This window comes from Dasypus novemcinctus, chromosome 25, assembly GCF_030445035.2.
Source record: "Dasypus novemcinctus isolate mDasNov1 chromosome 25, mDasNov1.1.hap2, whole genome shotgun sequence".
NCBI lineage: Eukaryota > Metazoa > Chordata > Mammalia > Cingulata > Dasypodidae > Dasypus > Dasypus novemcinctus.
The window spans coordinates 15921754-15949543 of NC_080697.1; the positions used below are offsets into that span (position 1 = coordinate 15921754).

General features: G+C 39.1%; 1 protein-coding gene across 11 annotated transcripts in view; it reads right to left on the reverse strand.

The window, feature by feature from the left end:
- The window catches only part of DTNB (dystrobrevin beta), a 350467-nt gene that overhangs the window by 107074 nt on the left and 215603 nt on the right, over nucleotides 1–27790 (reverse strand). The window lies entirely within an intron of this gene.

A 27790-nucleotide genomic window follows, 5' to 3' on the forward strand; every position in this document is an offset into this window, starting at 1 on the left:
CAACACTGAAACCAAACTTTATATCCATTCCTGATTAGAATGCTGCCTTTTAAAATCTAATACAAATTTAAATTTGAAGGCAAGCTTTTTTGGTAACTTGTGTTTAGTTGCTAATTTTCTGGACTCAAGCTCTATTTCTCCTTCTGTGACAGTCCTAAAGAATGAACCCAAACTTATCAAAAGGAATCTATTATTTGACCTTTTAGCCATCCTTCAACCCCTCCTGTCAGGTTCAGCTACAGAGAGTTTCTGTCTTGCATGTGGAACCACATGACGATTGCTAAATATTCCTCCTGGGAAATCTCTCACTTCCTCTCCTGAATTGAAAGAGATTCTTTTCAGAAAAATTTATTTATTGAAAAACAGAAAAGTGAAGCGGAAAAGTCCCTCTCTCAAATTTAGGTGCTCAGGAGTTGTCTCTTGGTTTCTCCTTACTTTTAAGAGCTGAGTTAATTATGTAAAATGTTTTGGTGCAGGCCATCCTGAGTAAGTCTTGGTGAGTACGAAGGGATTGTAGCCTTCACTATTGTGCAGATTTCACAGCACATTCAAATAGAGACTTCAGGGGGAAATTTCCAGGGAGACCCAAGGAACACAGTGGAGAGGGTAAAGAGGGATTTCCTTGACACTGAAATGACCACACGCCATCATTTAGGTTCGGAGATTTGGGAGTTTCTTTCTTTTTTTTAACAAGACACCATTTTTTTTTTTTTTTTAATTAGGAGACAGAAGCAGAAGAATAATACAGGTAAAAGGCAATTTGCTAGTCAGAGAAGCTTGTAGAATAAGCAGGGTGTGCAAAACCTCATCTAGGAAGCTTACTGTAAAGTGAGATAACCAGGCCCTAGCCTCAATTAGTGAATCTGCATCTCTAGGTAGAGGGCACTTGAATGTACATGCCCACTTAAAAACCATTGCTGTGGGGCAGATTCGGAAGGGGGGCGGGGTGGGTAGAAGTTGAGAGACCAGTTGGGAGGCTATGGCACGTCCAGAGCACAGGTTCTAAGAGTATATAGTGGTAGTGAAGAGGGAGAAGGGATAAAAGGAAAAATATTGTGGAGGTAAAATGGGTAAGATATGGTGACCAACTTGATTTAAGTACTTAGGGTTAGAGACTTAAAAATGTGATTTTTACTTTGACAATTGGGTGGATAGTGATATCAACAGTTAAACTAGGGAACTAGGAAGCCAGGTTTTGGTGTTAGGATTATCGGAGGTTGGGGTTGGTGGGAAAAGCAGGAAGAATAAGGTGAATAGAATTTTGGTTTTGAAATTGAGTTTAAAGTACTATTGATAAATATATGTAAGCGATATCTAAAGAGTAGGTGGAAAAAGGAAAATGGAACCCAATTGAGATGCCAAGTTTGAAATTATTTGAATGTCATAATTTAAATAGCAGCTGTTCATTCGAGTATTCTGATCACCAGAAAAGTACATTTTTATTTTATTGTTTTTAGGTGGAACAGGATAGGTTTGGGGAAAGAGTAAGAGGGAGGCCTACACAATCGGTACAGAGGTTGAGACAATGTTATACAGGCACATCTCCTATTATAAAGCAAAACCTCAGCTTGTAGGTACAGATCATTTCCACATAGTTCTCTGGTGACCAGACTGCTCCACCTCATTCTGGTGGCCATTCTGGAAGGTAGACCAACTTGAAATGAAAACTTCTACAAAATCTCTCTTATTGGTTTTTAAAGGTAAGAATAGAAGATGAATAGCTCATTCCTTTAAAAATCTTCCAGGACAAATTATATACAACTGGATACTTCTTAATTTCATTTATCAAACATTTATTGGGTCTCTACAATGCAGTAGGCATGGTGCTAGCTGCTGGGAATAAAGGTAAAAAGATGAAAATTTATAGTGTCATGAAGAAGAAAAATTCAGAATAATTATAATATAGCTAAATAATTAATAAAAGAAAAACTGCTACATGTCATGGGAAAATATTGAGATCTCCCCTACTGCCATACAGAAAAACATATTTCCAGGGTATTAAAGAGCTAAGGGTAAAACATTTAATCATATAAATAGGAGAAAATATATGGATTTATGGATAGAAAGGATTTTCTAAGATCAAAAGCAACTGGAAATTTTGGAAGTAAAAAGAACGCAATTTGAATTGTTAAAAAAATAAGAAAGAAAAAAGCAAATTTGGGGAAATATCTGAACAAATGTTCTAGAGCAAGAATTAATGGCCTTACTATGTTAAGAAAAATATCAATGTTTCAATTAGATATATGGGTAAAGTGAAAATATATCTTAAGAAAGGAAATACAAGTAGCTCATAAACATAAAAATGCTTTATGTTATGATTAAGGAAAGAAATTTGCATTAAAAGTAAGAGACCATTTTCCCTTATAAAAATGATAATGGTTTTTTAAAAAGAAGAAATCCTTAAAGCTGGAGAGGGTTTTCTGATATAGGTCCTTAATTTACTATTAGTCAAGAGTGGAAGTATAAACTCAACCAAAATTCTAGAGAGCAATTTAACAATCTGTACGCCAAAGATATTAAAAAATATTCAAACACTAAGACCCAGTAAATCCCCCTCCAGGAATCTCTTCCAAGGAATTAATGAGAAATACAAAGATAGATTTATATTAAAATATTCAGGGAAGCATTATTTATAAAAGAGTAATTTTGGAAGCAACCCAAATATTCAAATATGAGGGAAAGGAAAAGTAAATCATAGTATATCCCTAATTATAGCATATTATGCTGTCATTAAAAATAACGCTTATGAAGACTTTTTAATTACATGAGAAATGTTTTGCAGGTGAAAAACAAGGGCAGGATAACTATAATAATAGCTAACATTAATGAATATTTAATATAATATCAGACACTGTTTAGAGCTTTAAATACACTGTTTATTTTCACAATAACTCTGAAATGTATAAAATTATTTATACACACATATAGCATGGTCTCAATTAACTAATATAATCAGCACAAAACAACACATCTGAAGGAAATATGCCAAAAATATTAAGGGAAGTGGAATTACAGAAATCTTTCCTACGTCCTTGTACTGTCCTGTACTTCCCCAATTCTTCCAGTTTAATTTTTCCTGATTTTCAGAGGAAAAAACGCTTCATATAAAAAAACTTACAATGTAGGAAAAAAAAAAAAAGAAAAAAGAACCTATAATCCCAATCAGTCAAATTTTCTAAAGTAAGCCCATACTATTTTTTATAATATTAAGTAAACAAATTGAGAAGGAAGGTGTTAGGAGAACACAAAGAAGAGAGCGTAACTACGGTGCAGAATATTGAGACTTTCCATAGAAGACCTGATAAAGGGTTTAAGCTGATCTGAAGTTCCACAACTTCCTAGCACCCCACCTGTGCTCCCCTCCCCAATAAAAGAAAGAAAATAAAATATCTTGAATCAGCCCAGATTATATCATCTACTGTACCGAAAGAGGTTTTTTTGGTGTGATTTTTCTTATCATTATATTCCAACTACCTGGCATAGTATAAGGTAAACAGCAGGCATTTATAAATGTTTGTTGACCATGAGTCAGCACCACGTCGTGGAACACATAGTAGTATAGAGTACATAAGTAGTAATTTCTATTATATCTAACTTCTGTGAAACTATCCACCAAGGTTGGAATAATGATATTATTTGCTTTTTGTTATATATTTGGTAGGTAGGTTGGTGGTGTTTGTAGCCACAGCAGGTTTTGCTCTTTTTTCTTTACTGGAAACAGTGGCAGGTTCCCCTATACCGAACTCTATTAAGAATGTCTTCAGCATGGTCTGTGCCATTTTTCCTTCTTTCCTACCATCTGTGGCTTCGTAGTGGGATCAACAGAGTGGAGAGTGTCTTTACAAACAAAAGCAGCAATATGTATTGAGTGCTTATTATGTGCCAGACACAGTTCACACATTTTCCATGAATTCACTCATTTATACTTCAAGCCAACCCAATGCGGAGGCTGTTATTATTACCCTCATTTTACAGATGGACACACTGAGGCATGAACAGAAGTAACACTCCCGAGACCACACAGGCAAATCTTGGACCACAGTTCTTGAGTCTGCAACCTTCATTACTATGCAGTGTAGTGCCTCTACTATCTCTGATTGCTGTGTTTTCAGAAAAACATTTACTTTTCCAAAATAATATAATTGTTCTATTTTAAGTTGTTTATTCCATAAATTAAAATACAGTAGCATGTTGTTGGACCATAGGTTTTGTGAATAGTCCAAGAGGTTTTGGGCAATTTATTCTTACACCTATCACATCATTAGAACTCTGTATGTGCCTTTCTGAACTCAAACTATCTGGTTCCAGAACTCAAATTCTGTTAGAATGCCCCAAAGAAAACTAGATAAGGCTACAAAGAATTGTTTCCTTCAAAAATATAGCTCTAATTTATAGAATAACTTTAAAAACTAATCTTAATTTCAAAGATCTTCTAGGTACCTCATCTAAGAAATAAAAATATCTTTAATGCACAAACTATTATATCAGTCTAACTGTTGATTAAAAAAATAAAGATGTTAAACATTGGGCTCAGGGCCAACTTTGAATGTTTTTACTTATTCTGGATTTCTGAGCTGACTTAGATCCAGATTTAAACTTCTGGATAGGACCCTCTAATGAAGCATGTGACAGTATAGTATTAATGTTTAAGCAACATCAATGAAAAAGTAAACAAACAAAGCAGCCTCTGAAGCCTAAGAGGACACGAGAAATCTTGGTCCCCATCAAAGCTGTCACGTTCCCAAGGCCCTTTGACTGAGTCACGCTTGTGGGAAGACATTCAGATTACTTACCCCTACCCGAGACTTTAAAAATATTTTCACATTAACTTGTTCTTTTCCTCCTCCTCCAGAAGATTTTTTTAAGTCATGGAGATTAAAGTTAAGTCCTGCAATTCTTTTTCCTTGACAGCTGTCTGCCAGTCGTGCACAAGGGGACTTTCAGCAGGTTTTTTATGTTATTACTGCTGGTGTGAAAGGGAAAAAGATTTTATTATGCCCTAATATCTTCATTCACTTGATTACTTTTTTGTATTCCCCACAATACTGCTTTACATGTGAGGTATTTAACCATTTTAGTTAAATAAATTTAATCTCATTAATTTTTTGTAGCTAACTATTTGGCCTTTCATCCTGGAAACCTGTGCTATTCCTGAAATTATCTTCCCTACTCACTTGGACAATAATTTCTCTTCTTTAAGGTTATGCAGATTTTACCCGACTTTAACAAACCTTCTACATCTCTCAAGCAGCTTGTTCAAAATTTGCTTCTAAGACACCGCGTTCAAATCTTCTGCTAGGTACCGTATCCTGGCAGTTTCCACTCTTCTCAATTTTCCTTTTAGATAAACTGCTCCTGAAATTTCAGTGCCCATAAAGCCCTTCTGATTACTACATGCTCCATTCATTAAACCTGGGCATCATCAGCACACAAATAAGAATCCATGAGTGCTCAGCATCGTTAGCAGCTTTGCGAAAAGAAGTTTAAGACTGTCCCTTACATGAACTTTATAATCCAGTCAGTCCTCATAATAAGTCATCACCAATAATTAAGAGTTTAAGCTGTAGCTTATCATATTGCAATTTTTAGGTCAGACCCTATTTGACAACCATTTACAACCAAAAATCATTTATTTATTTATTTATTTTTTAAAGATTTATTTATTTATTTAATTCCCCCCCTCCCCTGGTTGTCTGTTCTTGGTGTCTATTTGCTGCGTCTTGTTTCTTTGTCCGCTTCTGTTGTCGTCAGTGGCACGGGAAGTGTGGGCGGCGCCATTCCTGGGCAGGCTGCTCTTTCTTTTCACGCTGGGCGGCTTTCCTCACGGGCGCACTCCTTGCGCGTGGGGCTCCCCCACGCGGGGGACACCCTTGCGTGGCAAGGCACTCCTTGCGTGCATCAGCACTGCGCATGGCCAGCTCCACACGGGTCAAGGAGGCCCGGGGTTTGAACCGCGGACCTCCCATATGGTAGACGGACGCCCTAACCACTGGGCCAAAGTCCGTTTCCCCCAAAGATCATTTATAACAAAGACTATGACTTAATTATTATATTTGCTAAAACCAAAGATCAATTCAACAAAAAAATATGAAAAATTCTTGAAGTCTGTGTATTTTGCACATTTCTTTCCTTGGAGAATGCTGGAAGGTTGGGAGGGAAGGGGAAGTGCATTAACATTTGTACAATGTGAGTGCTGCACTAGCACTAAGCTAGGCTCTTCAGATATATACACTTAACCCTTCCTAACACCCATGGTGACATTTCTAAAGATCAAAGATGATAATTAGGGAAGCGGATGTGGCTCAAGCAATTGGGCTCACGCCTACCATATGGGAGGTCCCTGGTTCAGATCCCGGTGCTCCTAAAAGAAGACAGTGAGCAGGTGCAACATGAAGGTGTGGCAAGATGACACAATAAGAGACAAAAGAAGAAAAATATCATGAGAGACCCAAAAAAGCAGGGAGCGGAGGTGGCTCAAGAGATTGGGTGCCTCCCTCCCACATCGGAGGTCCTAGGTTCGGTTCCTGGTACCTCCTAAAGAAAAAAGGAAGACGAACAGACACAGCAAGTGCAAACAATGGGGCAGGGAGAGAGAAATAAAATAAATCTTAAAAAAAAAAAAGATAATTAATTGCCCAAGGTCACCATATGTAACCCACTTTTATCTGGTTCTAAAACCACTGACTAGATTAAATCCACAGACTCACCATTTTAGTCCAGGCATTTTTGTATTATTTAAATGAAATTTTCATATTAAAGTTCTCAGGGAACAAAAAATTCCCACGTTTGAGAAATACAGACCTAATTCAGTATCATTGTCTTAAAATTTAACCTTAGGAAAACAAAGAGGAATTCAAACTACATGAAGGGTAGGAGTGCAGTTGGCTTCGAGGGCACTGAAATGTCTACAGGACATCTGCAGCTATCTTTGCTGAGATACTTTTTGGGTGAGAGTCTACACTAAGCTCACAGCGTTTTATGTTTAATGGTTTCTAACATCTCATAAATTCACTGTTGGAGAAGAACAAAACCTATTTTCTAATTCCAATTTGAATATTCCCAGAAAAGACTCTGGCCCACCTTGAGTCACCTGCCCACCCTAGTAGACAAGGGACTTGGTCAGGACCACATGGTTGGGGTTGGGAGAGGACCAACTCTGTAAAGAAGAGGGTGCTTGTGCCAGAAAAAAAGGAAGACTGCAGAGCAAATCAAAGAAAGATGTTCACCACCTAAAGCGTAACTTTTTCCCAAAAGAAAGCATCAAATGGCTGTCTCTAGGATGCAGGCACTTCTAGGGATCTACTGGGGTGACTGGTCCACACATAGACCTTAGGAGAAGGTGGCATTCTGCTCTTTGCACTTACTGCCCTTTAAAAGTTAGTAGCTTTTAGACCTAGTCACGGACTTCCAAAATAAAACAAAGCATGCTCTAGAAAGAAATGCAGTATCTATTCTTATTATTCCATTAGGATGAAGAAATGTGGGCTTCATGCTGATCTATATATAAGGCTGGTATATTAACAGTTCTGGGGAAACACTGAGGAAGGCAGATTCCTTTCAACTCTATGATTCTACTACTCTCAAAAAAAGCATCTCAACTCTGACAACTGTTAAGACAAGTACAGATCATTTTAACCTCCTTGAGTAGTGTGATATTTACTCTTTATTTCTATATAACACACCAACCAACTCCTGTTGCTCCACAAAATTCTATGGTTATTTGCCCAAGTGATGAAGTTAAACAAACAAAAATCTAAAACCTTTTGGAAAATCACAAGGTTTTTAAAAAATAATATGATAATGTAAATGTAAAATAAATATATTACATATTTAAAATGAGGTTTCTCTGATCTCTAAGTACATTTTACTTTATTAGTTATTTACAATTAACCAACATAAAAATTTTAAATTCCCAAAACCAACCACTAATCTGAGCAATAAATTTGTTAAATGTATAAAAGTCCTATCAACAGACACATATGCCTCAATTTCTATTTCTAGTTATTCAACATAGCCATTTGTGGTATAAGACTTATAAAAAAGAAAATATTTCTCAGGAAGGGAAGGTTTGCCACAAACACATTTCTAGACAGTACTTTCACCACAAACAGTATGTAGAGACATCCAGAGGACCCAGGTATCTCTCTCTAGCTCTGGGAAAGAAAGAATTATAAAATGAGCCAATAATTAGCAAATTAACTATTTAATAGCAACGCTCATTTAGTAACATTATAATGGAAAAGCAGTAAAGGGCCTTACAAAATAGATAACCAAATCAACAGAAATGAGCTATTTTATTTTAAACTTTCCACCATTAACACCTCCTCTCTTGATCTCCTTGTTCATTAAAGACTAAAGAAGTTGTCACTACTTTAGATAGACTTCAACTCCTGTATTTCTAGAAACATGAGGAAAGATGGCAACATAAATGCTTCAACAAGTTATTGCTAACAAAGAAGTTAATGAAGTGTCTTATGTGACATCCTTTCCTGTGACATCCATGTGGCTATTACTGAAATCTGTTTTCAAAAACAGAAAGAAATATATTGCTATAGAAGACAGGCTGACTCTCATGCATTTTTCCAGTTACCCATATAGGAACAGATACAATGGCCTACCCTTTTACAGTAACTCCCTGGGAAGTTCCAAGGGCTCTAACATCCTACCAAAAATAACCACAATCATCATCAGTCAAACCAGCAACTTAAGCAGCAAAAACATAAAAGCAAAGAAAAAGCTATCAAACCTTTACGCTCTGTAGCCAATGCTTCCTCTTTCTCTATGGATCTGGCATCTAATGCACTACACTGCTGTTGTCTCTAAGGAAACCGAACAATCACATGACAGAGAATCGCCTCTAAAGGTGGTTTACCCCACAGAGCATTTTGGGAAAGAGCAGGTACAAGAGAACAATTCATGAGATGGCAAACACACGCCTGCACTCCGTCAGCAAGTCCATAAAGCAGTCAAATGCAGCCAATAACAGAAAGGCAGATGCAGCACAGGGAGTAGGTACTGCTCCACGGAAGCTTAAAAATGAAACACAACTACATGCACTAGAATCCAAGCCTTGCTGCAAATCGTGAACCCACTTCACCTGGATAGCAATTCCATTCTGATGGGGGCTTTAAGGAACATCTACTCTCCCCCTGCCCCCTCCTCCATGGGCCTCCTGGGGCTGCTCACACCACAGGCTGTTGCTGCTTACTGCCTACTGCTTGATCAGGAAAGGAGCTTGCAGCACGGTGTCTGTGAGCAATCCAAGCAGGTAGCTATTGGGAGGAAGTAGGTTTGTGCTGTGTTGAAGAGGAGGTAATGGGACTACAAGCAGGGTGAAACAACAGGACAATGACGTCCACCTATCCCTTTGATGCAAAGAGTTCATTTAACTCAAAAAGGCAGCTCGGCCAAGGGCAGCTGAAACAGTAGGGCTATAGAGTGCGAGCTGCTGAACAGACTTGCAGGGACATCTCTAGTAGGGCATTCGCATGCTGAGAAGGTCCCTGACATGCAGAGTTCTTCTGGGGCCTCTTACCTATATCACCTTCTAAATCCACCTGCTCCTTATTTCTATCTCCAACATCACCATCACAGTTAGGCCCTCATTTGGCTACTGAAACTTCAATATGGTAATACTTTTCTGTTAGCTTGCTGGCATTCAGCAAACCTTTCTGCTCTTACTCATTTGATTCTCATGGCTAAATTTACCTTCCTAAGCGTAGCTCTTATCATACCACCTTTCTGTCCCAAATCATCGATTCTCTACTAGACTCAATGGTAGGACAAAAATTTTCCTCCAGACAGTCACTGCCCATACTCCATAGCCTCAATCTTACAGTTAATTTTAATTTTCACCACTTTCTCACTCTTCCTAAGTGTTCTGGGTAAATATGCTACTGGGTTCAAACAGTCCCTGAATCTTCCTGCTGCACTAAAACCAAACCAAACCAAAACAAAACAGATGGCAAAAGGTTTATAAGTATTTATGCTAAAAACAGGGAAAATCAATGAAACCCAAACTAACCTAAAAGCCTGGAACAGAATTATTTCATTTGCTTAGATAAATGAAGAGGTAAGAAAAGCTGATCCATAAAATCAGACAGCCTACTAGTCAGGATAAACACTTGGATATTAATAATAAAAGACTAAACAAAATGGATGCATGGCATAAAATGGAAATGGATTCAGGTGACATATTAGAAATATAATAAAAATAAAATGACAGTGGGATAAAAGCTCTCAAGGCCACAGACTCTGAGGAAGTCTAAAGTGGAAAAGAAGGATTATAGCACAGAATGTGATGGACAGTATGAACAACATGGAAAAACTTTGTTTTCAAGGAAAAATAAAAGAACTACAGAATACCTGAGAATACCATAATTTTATAATAAAAACGTATCAGGATGGAAGAAGAGGCAGCAGCAAGTTTGGGAGAATTGGGTTCTTGTTCCAGTTATGGTTCTGAGCAGATCACAGGACCTACATGACGCCAGTGAACAATGAAGCCCTTGTATCTCTGCTCACTGGCCTGAGAAATAGAGGGGCTGGCTCCAGAGCAGTGGTTTTCTCATGCAGCTCCTTGGGGATTGAAGGATTCCATGAAGGTGCTTCAGGAATCACGGTGAAGTGCAGGGGGAACGAGCAAGGAGCACTGGGACCCAATCCCCTTTCAGGAAGAGCAGCTCCACTTGTACCTGCTTTACAGCTGGGACCACATAAGAGTTCATACAAACAAAAGGTTCCACTGGTTTTTAAAAACATTTGAAAACCCCTTTCCTAACGACAAAATTTAAATGAAGAAAGCCTGCTCTAGGCTTTTATTCATAGTACTTATGACAACTTGCAAGTGCATATAGTTAGTGTTTATTTTTTGATAGCGCTCACTCAAGAGGTTACGAGCTTCGAGAGACGTATGCCACCTCCGTGTCCACTGCATTACACAGTGTCTCTCACACCACGATGACACAGAGGAGGTGCTGAGCAAATATATGCTTAAAAATGACTAAGTCCCTTTTAAATCTGAAAACTTAATGGTTCTATTTACCATTCTAATCTAGTGCATACAGTGTATTAGCTGAAATCCAAAAGGGCCAATTGGTGAAGGGCTCACCTGAACTGAGTTTTAAGTGAAGAGAGTCCTGATAGGGAATGCAAAGGACAGCTAACAGCCAGTCCATCTGGGGTGGTGAGAACTCTTCAGTGAACGGAGTAATGACCAAATACTCAATCCAGGAGTGTACCTGAACACGGGGAAGGAGCAGCACTGCTCACGTGGACTAATGCCAGCTGGCCACCTCTGCCTGATAAATCAGTTTTACTATTTAACTTCTGGCCTAAAAGAATGTAAAGGCAATTTAAATGCCCTAATATTAGGGAGTTTGCCAGGGGGAAAAAGACCCACACACCATATCATTAAAATATGAATCAAATTCTCTGCTGAAAAGACCACAGAGAGACCCCTGCAGTCAGTGCTATGACAGTGAACTATAAATCAGCTGCAGAAGTAGTCTAGGGATGTCTGGTTCAAGGTGGTAGACTGAGCACATGCTGAGAGCTCACCCTCCTGTACCAAAGAAAAATGATTTAAAGGTATTTAAAAAAAATAATGCATGGAAATAGATTCAAAACAAAAAAGAGAAACTCCCTTGAAGCCTAAATAAAATTGGAGAGGTATCCTTCAAAGAGGAAAGTAAACAAGAAGCCATAGAGAGGCCAAAGAAGAAAATAAATGAGAGAAGCAAGAGCTGCTGCTGAACTTCCCTGAAGCACCCACAAGGGCTTCAGGCCATTCGAGGCTGAAGAACTTAAATCCAAAGAAACAGAGAAAACAGAGCATCTAAAAAGGTCTTTAAAATGAATGTATTTAAAATCCTCAGACACATAAAGGACAGAATGGCATCCATAAAATGTTCTAAAAAAAAGAACCATTTTAAAAAAATGAAAACCATGATTAAAAAAAAAATAAAGGAAAGCGGATTTGGCTCAACAGATAGAGCGTCCGTCTACCACATGGGAGGTCCAGGGTTCAAACCCAGGGCCTCCTGACCTGTATGGTGAGCTGGCCCACGCACAGTGCTGATGCACGCAAGGAGTGCTGTGCCACACAGGGATGTTCCCCACATTGGGGAGCCCCACGCACAAGGAGTTCACCCTGTAAGAAGAGCCATCCCACGCACAAAAAAGTACGGCCTGCCCATGAGTGGCACCACACACACGGAGAACTGACAGAGCAAGATGATGCAACAAAAAGAGATACAGATTCCTGGTGCCTCTGACAAGGATACAAATGGACACAGAAGAACACACAGTGAATGGACACAGAGAGCAGACAACTGGGGGGTAGGAGGGAGGGAAATAAATAAAAAATAAATCTTTAAAAAATAAAATAAAAATAAAGCCCAGATGGGCTGGATATAAGACTGGATGCAACTAAAGATTGATGGAACATTAAAGAAGTTAAAAAATTGGAGAGCTAGATTTAGAAGTTTTAAAGTCTATGCATCAAGACCAGAAAGAGAGGCCTAAAGAGAATGGGAGAGAGGCAATATCCGAACAGATTATACTAAGAATTTTTCAGAAGTGATGAAAAAACATGAGATTTAAGAGAGAAATAATTCTTATTAGAAAGAAGTAAAAATTAAATTAAATAGGAACTCAAAAAGTTCATACCTAGATAGATCATAATAAAATTTGAAAGTATCAATGTTATAAAGAAAATCCTAAAAGCTACTAGTGAGAAATGAGAGATTCCACAGAAAGAACGGAGAACTGGATTGTCACCAGCAAAATTGGTTAAAAGATGATAAAGGAGTGTTATCTTCAAAGACTGAAGGGAAAACAACTTTTGACTGGATTCTAAATCTGGCCACACTACTATTCAGGTGAGGGTGTACCATGATAAAAGCAAGAAAAAAATAAAGGCATCCAAACTGTAAAGGAAGAAGTAAAACTATCTCTGTTTGCAGATGATACGACCTGACATAAAGGAAACCCTAAAGAATATACAATAAAAAACTATTAGAGGGGAGCAGATGCAGCTCAAGCGGATGAGCGCCTGCCTCCCAATGGGAAGTCCCGGGCTCAGTTCTATGCCTCCTGAAAAAAAGAAAAACAAAATGACAAGCAAAACAAAAAAAACAAGCTAGGGAAGCTGATGCGGTTCAGTGGCTCAGCCCCTAGTACCTCAAAAAAACAAAAACAGAAACAAAACTTTTAGAGCTAATAAACAAGTTCAGCAAAGCTGGATGATATGATATCAATATGTAAAAATCAATTGTATTTCTATATCTATATATAGCAATGAACAATTGGAAAATGAACTAAAGAAAACAACTGAATTTACAACAGTATCAAAAAGAATAAAATGGGGGGCTGGGGAGTGGGGTATATGGGAACCTCGTATATATTTTTTTAATTTATTTTTTAATTTCTCTCTGCTTCCTGCCCACCCCGCCCCCCAGTTGTCTGCTGTCTGTATCCATTCGCTGTGTGTTCTTCTGTGTCCACTTGTATACTCGTCAGCAGCACTTGGAATCCGTGTCTCTTTCTGTTGTGTCATCTTGCTGCATCAGCTCTCCATGTGTGCAGTGCCATTCCTGGGCAGGTTGCACTTATTTTGCACTGGGCGGCTCTCCTCATGGGGCACACTCCTTGCGCATGGGGCTCCCCTACGCAGGGCACACCCCCGCGTGGCACAGCACTCCTTGTGCGCATCAGCATTGTGCATGGGCAAGCTCATCACATGGGTCAGGAGGCCCTGGGTTTGAACCTTGGACCTCCCAAGTGGTAGGTGGACGCCCTATCTGTTGGGCCAAATCCGCTTCCCGTCATATATTTTAATGTAACATTTTGTTTGATCTATGTATCTTAAAAAAAAAAAAAAAGATAAAAAATTTCATTAAAAAACAACAACACAAGAATGAATTTAACAAATATAAGATTTGTAAATGGAATACTACAAAGTGATGTTGAAAGAAACTAAAGATCTAAATAAATAGAAAAACATCTGTGTTCATGAGTTGAAGGACTTAATATTGCCAATTTAGTAATATTTCCCAAATTGAGGTACAAAGTAAGTGAAATCTCTGTCAAAATTCTAGTTGCCATTTTTGCAGAACTTGAGAAGCTGGTCCTAAAATGCATATGGAAATTCAAGGAACGCTGAATAGCCAAACAATCCTGAAGAGGAAAAACAATATTGTGGGGCACATACATCCTGATTTCAAAGCTTACAACAAAGCTACAGTAATCAAGAAAGTGTGTTACTAGCATAAAGATAGACACATAGACCAATTGAAAGGAATCATAGAGACCAACTGAACAGAAATGAGAGTCCAGACATAATCCCAAACATCTATTACCAACTGATTTTCCACAAGGGTGCTAAGGCTATTTAATGGGAAGAGTATTCATTTCAACAAACAGTGCTAGGAATACTACATGTCCACATGCAAATAAATGAATTTGGACCCCTTCCATACACCAAACACAAAAATTAACTCAATATTAATCAAAGATCTAAATATAAGAGCTACAATTATAAAACTCTTAGCAATAAGTAGAAACAACAAGCAAATACAACAGGCAAATGGGGGGTGGGGGAAAAGAAGTATGACTTGAAAAAAAAAAGTGAAAAGAGGGACTTCTGGGAAGATGGCATCAGAATAGGTAGGCAGGGCTCAACTGTCTCACAAACAACAGAGGAAGGGCAAAAAGCTGTCCAAGGAAGCTGCTTGGAAGATCTGCAGACCAGGAGAGTGCAACAGATCCTACAGGAAGCTGAGGGACAGAGAGAGAAGAAGCCAAAATGAAAACTGTGAACTGCTAACCCCAGCGGTCGGGTACAGCACTCACGCTCCATCTTCAAAACGAAGCGCCTAGATAAAACCCATAGCTCACTGCAGCCAACAGAGGGGAGTCTTTCTCCCCAGTAAGAGGCAGGGTGCACCAGAAGGCAGAAGGCAGTTTCTCTTCAGTGAACTTGGCCAGCAAAGCCTGCTTGGAATCTTGGCTCTGGCCAAACCAGAATCACAGGCAAGTGCAGGCTGAAAGACATACCTCATGGAACAATTTGCCTACAAGTGCCATCTCCTGGCCAGCCAGGAAACTGCAAGGAGAAAAACCACTTAGATGTCTCTTGTCCCAGTGCCCTAGGAGAGGATATATGCCCCATTAGTCCCTGGCCCTATTCTGACAACTTAAGCTGGGCAATTTTAAAGACTTAGAATAAACTGAACCAAAAAAGTCAAAGAAAAGCTGTAAAAAAAACAACTAGGCAAAAGAGAAATCGACAAACAGGGTAAATTTACCAACATATTCAGATGCCTAGACATCAGCAAAAAATTACAAGCCATACTAAGAAAGAGAGAGAATGGCCCAGCAAAAGGAACAAACCAAAACTCCTGACAAAACATCAGATCTAAGATAACTAATCAATGATAATCACACAAATCTCCTAAATCAATTCAAGTAGTTGAAGGAAAATATGACTAAAGAGATAAAGGATATTAAGAAGACAGAGGGTGGGCATTAAGAACAATTTAAGAGCCTGCAAAGAAAAGGAACAGACCTTAAGGGAATGAAAGACACAAAGGATGAGATTAAAAATACAATAGAGGGGGAAGTGGATGTGGCTCAACTGATAGAGCATCTGCCTAGCATATGGAGGGTCCAAGGTTCGATATCCAGGGCCTTCTGACCTGTGTGGTGAGCTGGCCCATGTGCAGTGCTGCTGCACGCAAGGAGGGCTGTACCATGCAAGGGTGTCCCCTGTGTAGGGGAGCCCCACACACAAGGAATGAGCCCTGCAAGGACAGCCACCCCACATGAAAAAAGCGCAACCTGCCCAGGAGTGGAGCTGCACACAGAGAGCGGATGCAGCAAGATGACGCAACAAAAAAAGAGATGCAGTTTCCCTGTGTCACCTGATAATACAAGCGCACGCAGAATACTCAGTGAATGGACACAGAGCAGACAACAGAATAAGGGGAAAGAAATAAAAAATAAAATCTTAAAAAAAAAATACATTAGAAAGAGCAGATGTGTCAAGTGGTTGAGCACCCACATCCCACACAGGAGGTCCTGGTTTCGGTTCCCAGTGCCTCTTGAGAAAACAAAAACAAACAACAAGCAAAACAAATGAAAAAACAACTCAGGGAAGCTGATGTGGCTCAGTGGTTGAGTGCCAGCTTCCCACATATGAGGTCCCAGGTTCAATCCTTGGCCACAGTACCTAAAAATATGTATATACATTAGAGGACAATAACAGAAGGTGTGAATTGATGGAAGACAGAATTAGTAACTTGGAGGAATGAGCATATGAACTTGAAAAGACAGAAGACACAAAAAAATGGAATAGGGTCTCAGGGAATTGAATGACATTGCACAAATGCACGTTATTGGTGTCCCAGAAGGGGAAGAGAATGGTAAATTAGCAGAAAGAATATTTGAGGAAATAATGACCAAGAACTTACCAACCCTTTTATAAAACATAAATATCAAAATCCAAGAAGAACAATGCAGCCCAAACAGAATAAATCTGAATAGACCTACTCTGAGACACCTAGTATTCAAAATGCCAAAAACCAGAGATAAAGAGCGAATTCTGATCTCTCATTAGAAACTATGGAAGTCAGAAGAGAGAGGTGTGATGTATTTAAGATATTGAAAAGAAAAACTGGCAGCCAAGAATATTTTATTGGCAAAACTGTCCATAGCAGTTTGATATAGTTATGAATTCCAAAAATAGATATTGGATTATGTTTGTAATATGGTCTGTACCTAGGCATGATTAAGTTATGATTAGGGCTTTGATTGGGCCATATCATTAGGGCACTGAGTCCCTGCCCCTTGGTGGGTCGGGACTCACAGATAAAAGGCATGGCAAAGGACAGAGCTGAAGATTTTTGAGGTTGGAGTTTTGATGTTGGAGTTTGATGCTGAAGCCTTGCGCTGGAGCCTGGGGAAGTAAGCTCACAAAGGAAAGAGAAGCCAGCCCCAAGAAGAGAGAAACCCTGAGCCCAGGAAGAAGCAAGCCCTGGGAAAAAAGGAACCTTGAACCCAGAGAGAAGCAAGACCCTGGAAGGGAGGAGCCCAGGAAGCCTAAATCCTCACAGACTTTGGCAGCCATCTTGCTCCAACACATGAAAATAGATTTTGGTGAGGGAAGTAACTTATGCTTATGACCTGGTATCTGTAAGCTCCTATGCCAAATAAATACCCTTTATAAAAACCAACCAATTTCTGGTATTTTGCATCAGCACCCCTTTGGCTAATACACTGTCCTTCAAAAATGAGGGTAAGTTAAAAAGTCTTCACAGATAAACAAAAACAAGAGTATGTTACCAAAAGACAAGACTTATAAGACATACTAAAGACAAAGAAAAAAAAAAACAAAGGTGAGAGATTTGGAGAAAAGCGCAGAAATGAAGATTATTAGTAAGGAATAAAAAGACAGACATTAGTAAGATAAGACAATGGAAAGCCAAAGGATAAAATGGACAAAGTATGTAACGCTTTTGCAGTAATAACATGGAATTTTAATGGATTTAACTGTCTAATCAAAAGACACAGACTGACAGAATGAATAAAAAAATATGAGTAATCTATATGCTATCTACAAGAGATTCTTCTAAGATGTAAGGACACAATCAAGGTGAAAGTGAAAGATAGGAAAAAGATATTCTGTGCAAACAGTAATCAAAAAAGATCTGGAATAGCAAAACTAATATTGGATATAAGAGATTTTAACGTAAAACTGTTATAAGAAATTAAATGGTCATTATATATTAATAAAGGGGTAATTCAACAAGAATAAATAACTATAGTAAATATTTTTGCACCGAATCTGGGTGCTCCAAGATACATGAGGCACACATTGGCAAAACTGAAGGGAGAAATAGACCCATCTACAATAATAGCTGTAGACTTCAAGACACCACTCTCAGCATTGGCTAGAACACCTGGACAGAGGGTAAATAAGGAAACAGAAAGCTTGAATAATATGATAAATGAACTAGGCTTAACAGACATTTATAGAACACTATACCCCAAAATAGCAGGATATGCATTCTTTTCAAGTGCTCATGGATCCTTCTACAGGATAGACCATATGTTGGATCACAATCAGGCCTCAATAAACTTAAAAACACTGAAGTTTTACAAAGCACTTTCTCTGATCATAATGGAATGAAGCTGGAGACCACTAATGGATGGAAAAAGGGAAAATTCACAAACATGGAGATTAAACACATGCAAATAATCAGTGGATCAAAGAGGAAAGTGCAAGAGAAATCAGTAAATATCTTGAGATGAATGAAAATGAGAAATCTATGGGCTACAGGGACAGCAATGCTGAAAGGGAAATTTATAGCCCTCAATGCTTACATTAAAAAAGAAGAAAGCTAAAATCGAAGACCTAACAGCACACCTGAGGAACTAGAAAAAGAACAGCAAACTAATCTCAAACCAGATGAACAAAAGAAGTAATAAAGATCAGAGCAGATATAAATGAAATTGAGAACAAAAAACCAACAGAATCAACAAAACAAAAAGTTGGTTTTTCAAGAAGATCAACAAAATTGAAAAACTCTTAACTAGGCTGACAAAGAGAAAAAGAGAGAAGATGCAAATAAATCAGAAATAAGAGGGGGGGTGGATATTGCCACTGACCCCCAGAAATAAGAGAAATCATAAGAGGATACTATGAACACTTGTATGCCAACAAACTAGACAATGTAGACAAAATGGACAAATTCCTAGAAACACACAAACAACCTATCCTGACTATAGAAGACTTCAACAAACCAATCATGAGTAAAAAGATTGAAATGGTCATCAAAAACCTCCCAAAAATGAAAAGCCTAGGACCAGATGGCCTTCACAGATTAATTCTACCAATCATTCAAAGATGATCTAATACCAGTCTTGCTTAAGCTCTTCCAAAAAACTGAACGGGGAGGAAAGCTACCAAACTAATTCTATGAAGTCAACATTACTCTAATACCAAAGCCAGATAAAGAAAAAAGAAAAAAGAAAAAAGAAAACTACAGCTCAATATCTCTAATGAATATAGACACAAAAATCCTCAACAGAATACTTGCAAACAAATCCAAAAGCACATTAAAAGAATTATACACCACGATGAAGTGGGTTTTATCACAGGTATGCAAGGGTGGTTCAACACAAGAAAATCCATTAAGGAAATAAACTACATTAATAAATTGAGGAAGAAAAATCACACAATCCTCTTGATTGACGCAGAAAAAGATATTTGACAAAATACAGCATCCTTTCTTGATAAAAACACTCCAAAAGATAGGAATAGAAGGAAGCTTTCTCAATATGGTAAGGTGTGTATATGACAAACCCACAGCTTGCATTGTACTCAACAGTGAAAGACTGAAAGCATTCCTGCTGAAATTGGGATCAAGAAAAGGATGCCCCCTGTCACCACTATTATTCAGTTTTGTGCTAGAAGTTCTGGCTAGAGCAATTTTTTTTTTAAAGATTTATTTTTTATTTATTTCTCTCCCCCTCCCCAGTTGTCTGCTCTCTCTGTCCATTCGCTGCATCTTCTTCTTTGTCGCTTCTGTTGTCAGGGGCACAGGAATCTGTGTTTCTTTTTGTTATGTCATCTTGCTCTGTCAGCTGTGTGTGCGGTGCCATTCCTGGGCAGGCTGTACTTTCTTTCATGCTGGGCAGCTCTCCTTACGGGGCGCACTCCTTGCATGTGGGGCTCCCCTATGTGGGGGACACCCCTGCGTGGCAAGGCACTCCTTGTGTGCATCAGCACTGTGCAGGGGCCAGCTCCACACGGGTCAAGGAGGTCTGGGGTTTGAACCGCGGACCTCCCATGTGTAGGGGGACACCATATCCATTGGGCCAAGTCCGCTTCCCTCTGGTTAGAGCAATTAGGAAAGAAAAAATAAAAGGAACCAAAATTGGAAAGGAAGAAGTAAAACTTTCACTATTTGCTGATATGATCCTATATCTAGAAAATCCTAAAAAATCTACAATAAAGCTTCTAGAACTAATAGATGAGTTCAGCCAAGAGGAGGATAAAGGATTATGCAAAAATCAGTAGTGTTTCTATACACTACTGGTAAGCAATATGAGGAGGAAGTCAGAAAAAAAATTCCATTTATAACAGCAATTAAAAGAATCAGATATTTAGGAATAAACTTAACTAAGAATATACAGGACCTTTATTCAGAAAACTATGAAACATTGCTAAAAGAAACCAAAGAAAACCTAAATAAATGGAAGGACATTCTGTGTTCATGGATTGGAAGACTTAATATTGTTAAGATGTCAATTCTACTCAAACTGATTTAAAAATTCAATGCAATCCCAATCAAAATCCCAAGTCTTTTTTTGCAGAAATGGAAAAGTCAAATTATATTTAAAAGAAGAACGAAGTTGGAGGACTCTTACTTCCTGACTTTAAAGCATATTACTTATCTACAGTGGTAAAAAGAGCATGGTACTGGCATAAAGATAGACATATTGACCAATGGAACCAAACTGAGAACTCCAGAAATAGATTCTCACATCCATAATCAGGTGATTTTTGCAAAGCTGTTAAGCCCACCCAGCGGGGCCAGAACAGTCTACTCAGCAAATGGTGCCTGGAAAACTGGATATCTGTATCTGAAAGAAAACAAGACAACCCCTATCTCACTCTTTATACAAAAATTAACTCAAAATGGATCAAAGACCTAAATATAAAAGCTACAACCATAAACCTCCCAGAAGAAAATGTAGAAAAACATGTTCAAGGTTTTGGGGTAGGCCACAGGTTTCTTAAACATTACACCCAAAGCATGAGCAATTAAAGAAAAAAATAGATAAATGGGACCTCTTCCAAATTGAAAACTTTTGTTCTTCAAAAGACTTTGTCAAGAAAGTAAAAAGGAAGCCTACTCAATGGGAGAAAATATTTGGAAACCACATATCCGATAAGGGTTTGATATCTATGTTATATAAGGAGATCATACAACTCAATGATAAAAAGACAAGCAATCCAATTAAAAATGGGCAAAAAGACTTGAGTAGACATTTTTCCAAAGAGGAAATACAAATGGCCAAAAAGCACATGAAAAACATCAGTTCAACATTACTAGCTATTAGGGAAATGCAGATCAAAACTACAATGAGGAGGGGTGCCGGAGGCCCTGCCGGCCCCGCCTCGGGGGTGCCGCGGCACGCCAGGCCGGGGCGGTGAGTCATGGGTGTCCCTCCTTTCCCTCCGCACGCTATTGGGTGGGGCACCTCCCCTGCGGGTCCTCGAGGGACCCCGGGGCGTGGAGAAGTAGCGGCCCAAGGCCAGGCTCCAGGCTCGGCATTGGACCCCAGCCCGGGAACAGCCCCGTGCTCTCCCAAGGCTGGTTTTGGGAACCGCCTGCAGGCACTGAAAGGCGAAAGCTGGGGACTCTTCTCGACCACTTCCGTTTCAATCCTATCCCATTCACATGTTAGTGAAAAATACTCTCTGGCCTGAATCCTGAATTGGCTTTGTTGGTCAAATGATCAAGTACCCTCCTCAGAGATCACCTACTGGATGGTGGCAGCAGATGTGTTACACTCCTTGTTGGCAGAAAGAGGGACACCGTGCACCCTGGAAGTTCAGAGCCTTTTTGTGTTAGATGAAAACAGCTACCCATTGCAGCAGGATTTCTACCTACTAGACTTTTATCCTGAACCTGTGGAGTAAAACAAGAATCTTATGCCCTTCTCTAAGCGCAGATGGGGAAATTGTGAATGTACTGAAATTATTTGACTTTTGAATAAATAAATATATTTTACAGGTAGACCTATGCTAAATAAATAAATTAAAATGTTTTTATCAGAAAAAAACTACAATGAGTTATCATTCCACATATTATAAAATAACCATTATTAAAAAAACAGAAAACTACAAGTACTGAAGAGGATGTGGAGAAACAGGAGCATTCCTTCAGTGTCGGTGGGATTGTAGAATGGTGCACAGCCTCTGTGGAATACAGTTTGGCAATACCTCAAGAAGCTGAATACAGAACTGCTGTATGATCCAGCAATCCCATTACTAGGAACATATTCAGAAAAACTGAATGCAAGGATGCAAAATGACACATGCACACCAATGTTCAAAGCAGCATTATTCACAATTGCTAATATATAGTACCACCCCAAGTGTCCATCAATCGATGAATGGATAAACAAAAGGTGGTAAATACATACAGTGGAATACTTTTAGCTGGAAGAAGAAATAAAATCATGATACATATGACAACATGAATGAACCTTGAGGATGTTATCACTAAGTACAATAAGACAGACATAAAAGTACAAATATTGTAGTCTCACTAATATGAATTAAATATGACGAGTAAACTCATGGAGGTAAACTCTAGAGTACAGGTTACTAGGAGAGAGTGTGGGTTGAGAATGGAAACTGATGCTTAATGTATGCAAAGTTTTTAAGATGGTTTACTGTAAAAGTATGGAAAAGAATAGAGTTGATGGTAACAAATTATAGTGACTATAACTAACACTGCTGATTTATAAATGTGATTGTGGTTGAAAAGGGTAGTCTGCAGATGTAATGTCAATTAAAAGGAAGTTAAAGAATAATGTGGGAAATGGACTTGGCCCAGTGGTTAGGGCGTCCATCTACCACATGGGAGGTCTGCGGTTCAAGCCCCGGGCCTCCTTGACCCGTGTGGAGCTGGCCCACGGGCAGTGCTGATGCACGCAAGGAGTGCCGTGCCACACAGGGGTGTCCTCCACATAGGGGAGCCCCACATGCAAGGAGTGCACCCCGTAAGGAGAGCTGCCCAGCGTGAAAGAAAGTTCAGCCTGCCCAGGAATGGCGCCGCACACACAGAGAGCTGACAGAGCAAGATGACGTAACAAAAAGAAACAAAGATTCCTGTGCCCCTGACAACAGAAGCGGACAAAGAAGAAGATGCAGCAAATAGGCACAGAGAACAGACAACCAGGGCGGGGGAGTGGGGGAAGGGGAAATAAATAAATAAAATAAATCTTTAAAAAATAAAAATAAAAAAATAAAAAATAAAAAAGGAGGTGCACACAACCTCCAGGGCTTTAAAAAAAAAAAAGTATAACATTGATTTCTGTGTGGATGAAGACTATACCAAACAGCATAAACGTAAGAATGTTCTTTTACAAAGTATTAAGAATATGGTGATACACAAAGTATTAAGAATATGGTGATACATGGAAAATTATAACTTATGTAATTTGTGGATGATAGTTATCAGTAACATTGTAATAGTTTTGCAGCTATGGCAAAGAGAATATATCAATTCTAGGGACAAAAAAGGGGGGCACAAAGGGGTATGGGATTTTTACTTGTGGAGTAATGAAAAGTTCTAAAATTGACTGAGTTCATGACAGCACAACTCTGTGATGAAAATGAGAGCTACTGAGTATACATATTGAATGGATTGTACAAAGCATGGACATGTATAACACAGGGAATCCAGTGGTGAAAGATGGGTTATGGTTAACAGAACAAATAAGAGAATGTCTCTCACGAATTATAAGAAATGTATTCTAATACAGGGTTCTAATAATCCGGTGGGTTGGGGGGAAAATAAAACCAAATGTAAGATGTGGGAAATAGTAAAAATATTTTGACCACGCTCTTTCATAGTCTGTAACAAATATTTCACAATACAATGCAAGGTATTGGTGGTTGGGTGATGTATGTGAGCCCTGTACAATGATATGCATGTGAATTCACAACTTACACAATTATTGTCTACGTGTGTACATGTATGGATATATGCAACAATTTGATATGGTTATGAATTCCAAAAATAGATACTGGATTATGTTTGTAATACTGTATCTGGGCATGATTAAGTTATGATTAGGGCTTTGATAGGGCCATGTTATTAGGGTGTTGGATCCCCACCATGTGGGTGGGGACTCAACAGATAAAAGCCACTCAACAGGGTGGGAACTCACAGATAAAAGGCATTGGAAAGGACAGATTTGAGAGTTTTTGAGGTTGGAGTTTTGATGTTGGAGTTTGATGCTGAAGTCTTAAGCTGAGCCCCAGGAAGTAAGCACACAGAGGAAAGAGAAGCAAGCCCTGTGAAGAGAGGACCTGAGCCAGGAGAAGAACACAGAGGAATAGGCATGGTAGAAATCCCAGGGAGAGAGACAGACCCATTCACCTGAGAGTCTACAGCTGACTTGTGGAGAGAGGCAAAGTCTAGAGAGGTTCATAGTCTACAGCTGACCTTGTGGAGAAAACAGAGGCGCTGAGCCCAGAGGAACCCAGGAAGCCTGAATCCTCACAGACTTCGGCAGTCATCTTGCTCCAACACGTGAAAATAGACTTTGGTAAGGGAAATAACTTACACTTATGGCCTGGTATCTGTAAGCTCCTACCCCCAATAAATATCCTTTATAAAAACCAACCAATTTCTGGTACTTTGCTTCAGCACCCCTTTGGCTGACTAATACAATATACTTCAATAAAACTTTATTTTATAAAAAATAAAGAAAATAATAATAATAAATAACAAATAAAATACAAAAATTTAAAAATTAGGATTGCAGAAGGGTCAAAACTGTGGCAGAGGAGGATCACTGGTGTGGGGAGCAGTACACTTGGGCATGCCTCTATGGCCTATGAATATGTTCAAATGGTCATGGGGTGTGGTCTCAGTGGGTAGATACCCACACAATAACTGAAAGAATATTCAATCCCCATCCTGGGAAGTCCTGCTACATTCTCTAATAGAGCAGCAGGAATCCCATGAGTACATGGGCAGAGCCTAGCAAAGGACAGACTGTTACACAGGCCCATGATTCTGATTGTTGTATTTATGAACCTTTTCTTGTAAAATCGAAACTTAGCCCAGTATTTCATATTGTTCTAAGAGTTACCTACTTAAAGCCTCCTTGGCTCAAACATGACCTCTCTCTAAGCCAAACTCAGCATATAAATGCACTACCTTGCCTCCCCACACCCGGGCATGGGATATTATTCCCAGGGATGAACCTACCTGCATTGAGAGATTATTACCAAGTGCCAAGTAGCAATGCATTTGGAAAAAGATCTTGTCCAAAAGGGAGAAATACTAAATACAAATGAGTTTTTATGACTAAGAGATTTCAAAGTGAGTTGGGAGGTCATTCCAGAGGTTACGCTTATGCACATCTCACCAGGAACTCATTGACTGCCAAAGTAAACAGTACCTCAAACAGCAGGGCTCCTGAGGGCTCTGGAGACATCCAGACAGTATAGGCAGAGCAGACAGCTCAGGAGTCTGGTGTCCTGCCAGTGGCGCCATACTTTGGAATTTATGCTCCCCAATGTGACAGAGTTGGACTCGTGGTGGTTTACCTACACATAGCTTTTCTGCCCCTTCTATTTGAACCTATAGATAGTTCTAGAATTAATAGGTATATGTTCAAGAGACTTAAATCTTTGGCCCATCCACGTACCAGTTGGGCCATGAATTTCAACAAATTCGCAACACCTACTCTCCAGTTCATTGAACTCACCCAGGACAACTAACAAGGAGATGATGATGGACAATGACCATCTCAAGGAATAGAGAGTCTGCAATTGCAAGCAAGATAGTCCGATCCATCTGCCCCATGGGATCTAAGAACCCTCTCAATTAGAGGTGGAGTAGGCATCACCATCTCAGAATACTCAGGATTGGGGAATGAACAATGAAGAACAGATTTATTTTTTTTCACTATAGACTTACTGTGATCCTAGCAATGGAAGAATTTTTATTATTGATGCGGAAGCAGTGGCCTGTGGAGGTTCTGAGGGGAGGAAGAGGGAAAAATAGGTGTAATTTGGGGGCATTTTCAAGACGTGGGAAATGTCCTGATTGACACTGCAATGACAGATACAGGCCACTGCATATCTTGTAATATTACAAAAATGTGCAGGAGAGGGTAAACTACAATGTAAGTTATAATCCATGCTTAGTGGCAATGCCCCAAGATGTGCTCATCAATTGTGGCAAATGTACCACACTAATAAAGGATGTTGTTGATGGGGGAAAATTTGGGAGGGCTAGGGAGCAGGACATATGGGAAATCCCTGTATTTTTTATGGAACATTTATGCAATCTAAGTTTCTTTAAAAAAACAACAACTATATTTTAAAAAACTCTGATGCCAAAGTAGGCTAGTTGGCTTTACTTTCAGGTTCAGAGATATTCACAAATTATCCATTTCTCTTCTCAGTTACAAAAAACACCTGAGATCTGAAATTGTATAAGGACTGACCAACAGATCATGGTGCCTTTCTAAATAGCTTACCTTCCATTTTCAAAGATTGCTGGAATGCCCAGATTTCAAGAAAGGAGAGCTCTCAATGGTACTCTTACCGCTTCTCTCCTCCAGGTCTTCACTGTCACATTGTCTCCTTGTTCCCATATAAAGGTTGGGGGAAATGACAAATGGATTCATTCACAGGAAGCTGAAGAACACTGCCATAGAGAGAGCTGAGAGTGACTTTGGTGATGTATTAGAAGGGTCCTAGAGTGTTTTTAATTTTAAAGATGTTAAACTTTTGGATCCACCAATACTTTTTCATTTTTAACTTACTACAGGGTACCCATATCAACAAGATATTTGACTTGATTCATTTAGCATTCTAAAGTTTTACATATTCAAGTTAGTTTTTGGAGATTCTTTCTTGGGAAAGATCACCATACATTTGGGGTTGTGTCCTCTATTTTTTATCAAAAGCTTGTTGTCACTTTATATCTCCTGTTGTATTCTATTTCTTTGCTTCCTCTTATGCTACTTACAACATTTAAAATCACTATAATTAAAAAACATAGCTTTATATCACTTTCATATTTCATGACTCAATTTCATTCAAACTGTTTCTTTTTTTAATATTTATTTATTTAATTCCCCCCCCCCCTCGGTTGCCTGTTCTCTGTGTCTATTTGCTGCGTCTTGTTTCTTTGTCCACTTCTGTTGTTGTCAGAGGCACGGGAAGTGTGGGCGGTGCCATTCCTGGGCAGGCTGCACTTTCTTTCGCGCTGGGTGGCTCTCCTTACTGGGGGCACTCCTTGCGCGTGGGGCTCCCCTACGCGGGGGACACCCCTGCGTGGCAGGGCACTCCTTGTGCACATCAGCACTACGCATGGGCCAGCTCCATACGGGTCAAGGAGGCCCAGGGTTTGAACCGCGGACCTGCCATGTGGTAGACGGATGCCCTAACCACTGGGCAAAGTCCGTTTCCCTCAAACTGTTTCTTGTCATCAGTGTCTTCGTCAATACTAAAGGTTCTCTGAGTCATCACAGAGTTCTCCAGAGTACATCATCTTCATTTCTATCCAAATTGTTGAGAAACAATTTCTCCACATCTAACGTTATCAATGGAAATTCTAACCCAAGCCATTCCCATAACATTAGGTCTTTGCATCTACAATAACTTAATGCTTTTTTAATTTTTTAAATTAAATCTTTTTGAGCACATAATTAATAAGCTTGATCTAATGGGAATATGGGGAATACTCAACAGTCTGAGAATCTTTGATTTTCCATTTAAAAAATTTATTGAAGTCTATCACCCATATATAAACACACATAAACAGTAAGTGTATAGTAAAAGTTGTGAACTTACAAAACAGTTATATGTGGAATTCCCATACAACACCCTCCATCAACACACCACAGCAAACCATTGTGGAACATTTGTTACAGATTTTGAGATAATATTAACAGATTATTACCACTAACCATGGTTCATAGCATATATTTGGCACACTTTTTCTATACCTCCCCCCATTAT